Source organism: Macrotis lagotis, chromosome 3 (genome assembly GCF_037893015.1).
Source record: "Macrotis lagotis isolate mMagLag1 chromosome 3, bilby.v1.9.chrom.fasta, whole genome shotgun sequence".
Classification (NCBI taxonomy): domain Eukaryota; kingdom Metazoa; phylum Chordata; class Mammalia; order Peramelemorphia; family Peramelidae; genus Macrotis; species Macrotis lagotis.
The window spans coordinates 166926546-166931190 of NC_133660.1; the positions used below are offsets into that span (position 1 = coordinate 166926546).

A 4645-nucleotide genomic window follows, 5' to 3' on the forward strand; every position below is an offset into this window, starting at 1 on the left:
GATTTGCATATCAGAGGTCAGGGGAAAATGTCATTTTGGGGTTTTGTTATTCCAGGGATATTTCTCTTTTAGTCATTGCTGGTAAGATTCTTGCCAGAGTCCTTCTCAATAGGCTGATTCTTCACCTGAAAACTGGTTACCTTCCTGAGAGCCAGTGTGGCTTCAGAAAGGGTAGAACAGTCGATAATGATGTTTGCTGCCTGAAAACTGCAGGAATAATGCCAGAACAGAAGAGATGTCTGTATTCAACATTTGTAGAGCTGTCTAAGGCCTTTGATACTGTCAATTATGAGAGTTTATGGAAAATTATGTCCAGATTTGGTTGCCCAGAGAAGTTCATGAGTATTGTACATCAATTCCATGACAGCATGCTTCCGTGGGTTCTAGATAGTGGATGATGCTCTCAAGATTTCCCAGTCACCAATGGAGTGAAACAAAGATATGTCCTCACTCCCATACTTTTTAGCATGATGTTTTCAGCCATGTTATCAAATGCCTTCGCTGAGGATGAACATGGCCTCAAGGTCAGCTACCACTGATGTCAAATTCTTCAACGTGAAAAGACTACAAGCCAAGACTAAAGTAGAGGGAATGTTAATACATGATCTTCTGTTTGCAGATGACTGAATTCAATGAAGTCTCTGAAGCTGAGATGCAACAAAGTATAGACTGATTCTCTGCTGCTTGTGCTAATTTTTGTCTAACAATTAAGAACAAGAAAACATAGGTGCTTCATGAGCCAGAACCACACCATCCATGTCTGAAACCATTGATTACAGCAAATGGAGTTTTGAGTACCGTGGACAAGTTCATTTACCTTGTTAGTATCCTTTCCAAGTAGGTACACATTGACAATGAGGTTGACTCACATTGACGGAGTTAGCTCAATATTTGGGAGGCTCCAAAAGAAAGTATGGGAGAGAAGAGGTATTAGACTGACTACCAAACTGAAGGTCTACAGTGCCACTGTGTTGACCTCATTGCTATATGCCTGGGAAACCTGGACAGTCTACCAGTGCCAAGTCAGGAAACTGAATTGCTTCCATTTAAATTGTCTTAGGAAGATTCTGAGGATCACCTGGCAGACCTCTGTAAGCCAGATCAAAAGAAATGTAACAAACTGGGAAAAAAAATTTTACAACTAGTACTTCTGACAAAGGATTCATTTCTAAAATATACGGAGAACTGTCAAATTTATAAAAAAAAAAAGCCATTCCCCAATTGACAAATGGTCACAGGATATGCAAAGGCAATTTACAGATGAGGAAATAAAAACTATCCATAGTCATATGAAAAATTGCTCTAGGGAGCAGTGAGGACACGTGGAGAGCTGCTGTTATCCCGTGCAGGCTGGGGCTGGGGGTGGGATCGGGGCCGGGCCTGGCATGGAGTGTGGGGCCTGGGGGTGTGGTGGGGGCAGTGGCAATAGCCCAGAGTGGCCTCTTCTAGCCAGAGCTTGGAGGAGAACGGCCCAGGTGCCCCTTATGGCTGGGCTCAGAACACAATGGTCCAGCTCTCCTAACAGGTACTTTGTACAGGGTGGAGGCTGAGGGGAAGCACAGCATGGTCTTTCCTACTTGTGTTTTGGAAAACAAAAAATAAAAAGCAAATTCTGCTTTGAAGACATTGTATCCCCAGAGCTTTGGGCACTGTAGCCTTGAATCTGGGTGTTCTCCTTCACATAAGTGTGACTCCCTCTCCGCCATGAATGGCCTATCTATCAGTGAACTCTGCTGCCCCTTCTGCTGCCCACCCTGTCCTGGCTGAATCCCAGCCAAATTGGCCTTCCTGCCTCCAGAGCCTACCTATTCCCTTGTGGCAGAGCCTGAGCCAGGTTCCAGTGGAGGGGGTTCCACCCCAGGGCGAGGCTCTGGGGTGGAGGGCCTGGGGCACTGGAAATTGCATTTGACGAAGCGGGCCAACTTTCAGTAGTATTCACAGCGTGATCTAGACACGACTGAAGTCTTCTTTACAAAGAACAGTCTGGGGAACTGCATTTCCTGTATGTATGTCCGCTGTGTGCCAGGGGCCAGGTTCACAGTTCTATTCTCCCATGGCAATGCAGTGGACCTGGGTCAGATGATCAGCTTCTACAATGGCCTAGGCACCCTCATCAACTGCAACATCTTTTATGATTACTCAGGCTATGGGGTGAGCTCAGGAAAACCCTCTGAGAAGAATCTCTATGCTGATGTTGATGCTGCTTGGCAGGCCCTTCAGACCAGGAATGGCATCAGCCCGGAGAACATCATCTTGTATGGGCAGAGCATTGGAACCATGCCCACCGTGGACCTGGCCTCAAGTTACGAGTGTGCTGCTGTGGTGCTGCATTCTCCCCTCACCTCAGGCGTGAGGGTCGCCTTCCTGGCACCAAGAAAACCTATTGCTTTGACGCCTTCCCCAACATTGAGGTTTCCAAGATCACATCTCTTGTGCTGATAGTCCGTGGCACTGAGGATGGGGTGATTGACTTCTCCCATGGACTAGCACTCTATGAGTGCTGCGCAAAAGCTGCGGAGCCACTTTGGGTGGAGGGTGTTGGGCACAATGCCATCGAGTTCTATAGTCAATACTTGGAGCGCCTTCAAAAGTTCATCTCACAGGAGCTGACAAACCAGTGCAACTGAGGCCCTCAGTGAGGCACTATGGGTGCCACCAGGCAAACAGGCCCAGAGAACCTACTGGGAGCTTGGAACCACTGCTGAGCAGTGAGAACTCAACAGGGTCAGCCCACTGGAGGATTGGGAAGTGGGGAGGATGTTCCACCCCTGGGCTTGCCTCTCCGGATCTGGTGCCCATGGCCTCTTCTGACATCCACCCCGCTTCCAGGAGAGGGGAGGAGCAGAATGACCCCCATCTTTCTCCCCACAATGTCTGCAATGATGACCCCAAACTGCTGCTAACACTGGGGCTGTCTCCACCACCTAGGAGGGGCTGGGCAATCCAAACTCCCTCCTCTCCTGCATCCCTTCCCTCTACCAGGACAATAGCAATAATACATCTGCCAAGTGTGGTAGGGGAGGACCTCAGTGGGCCTCATTCTTCCCAACATCCCTCCCCCCAAATTCCAAATTTCTGGGAAGGTGGTGACTGCATGAGAAACACCTGCCATCCCCTCTCCCTGCCAATCAGGGAGGAATTTTCCTACCACACCTCAAGCCTCAAGGTGGCTCCCTCCCAGCAGGGCCCTTTATGATTTCAGATACCCAGACTCCCCTTACCCACTTTCCCCAACATGTACAGATATACAGATTGATGGACATATATCTGTATTCATTTTGGAAGCAAGTACAAAGAAATTAAAGATTTAAAATTTTTAAAAAATTGTTCTAAATTATTACTGATTAGAGAAATGCAAATTAAAGCAGCTCTGAGATATCATCTCACACCTATCAGATTGGTCGATATAATGTTGAAAGGGATGTGGGAAATCTGGGACACTAATACATTGTTGGTGGAGCTGTGAACTCATTCAACCTTTCTGGAAAGCAATCTGGAATTAGGCCCAAAGGGTAATAAAAATGTTCATACCCTTTGATCCAGCAATAGTGGGTCTATACCCTGAAAAGATTGTGCAAAAGGGCAAAAACATCACTTGTACAAAAATAGTCATAGCAGCCCTGTTTGTGGTGGCAAAAAATTGGAAACTGAGTGAATGTCCATCAATTGGGGAATGGCTTAACAAACTGTGGTATATTATGACATGGAACACTATTGTTCTATTAGAAACCAAGAGGGATGGGATTTCAAAGAAGCCTGGAAAGACTTGCTTGAACTGATGTTAAGCAAGATGATCAGAACCAAAAGAGCATTGTACATCCTAACAGCAACATGGGGGTGATGATGAACTTTAATAGACTTGCTCATTCCATCAATGCAATAATAAGGGACATTTTTAGAGCTCCTCTGATGAAGACCACCTGTATCCAGAGAAAGAACTATGGAGTTTAAACAAAGATCAAAGTCTATTACCTTCAATTTTTTAAAATAAAAAAGTGTCATGTATACCATAATTTTGCTATTTCTAATATTTTTTTTTTCCTCAAGGATATTATTTCTCTCTCAACAAATTCAGACCACCTTCTGTGGGGGCATGGGGGGAGGGAAAGGAGGGTGTGGGGGAAAAATTTTAAAATTCAAAGCCTTACAAATATGATAGATAGAAACTACTAATGTATATAATTGGAAAATCAATAAAATATTTAAAAAATTTTTTTTTAAAAAGATCACCTGGGGCAGCTAGGTGGCGCAGTGGGTAAAGCACTGGCCCTGGAGTCAGGAGTACCTGGGTTCAAATCTGGTCTCAGACTTAATAATTACCTAGCTGTGTGGCCTTGAGCAAGCCACTTAACCCCATTTGCCTTGCAAAAAAAAAAAACCTAAAAAAAAAAGATCACCTGGCAAGAAAAGATACCAGACACTGAGGTCCTTTCTCCAGCTAAACTTCTAGCATTCCAACATTACTACAGAGAGTGCAAATACAATGGGCTGGGCATGTTGTTAAAATGCCAAACATACACTTGTCAAAAAGACTATTACATGGAGAACTCACAAGGGCAAGTGCTCACAAGAGGATCAGAAGAAGTGATATGGAGACACTCTGAATGTCTCATTGAAGAACTTTAGAATTGATTGTATAGCATGG

At 45.0% G+C, this 4645-nt stretch overlaps 1 pseudogene; it reads left to right on the forward strand.

Moving 5' to 3' along the window:
• Positions 1 to 1704: 1704 nt before the first annotated feature.
• Positions 1705 to 2627, forward strand: LOC141516311 (alpha/beta hydrolase domain-containing protein 17A pseudogene; annotated as a pseudogene).
• Positions 2628 to 4645: the final 2018 nt, after the last annotated feature.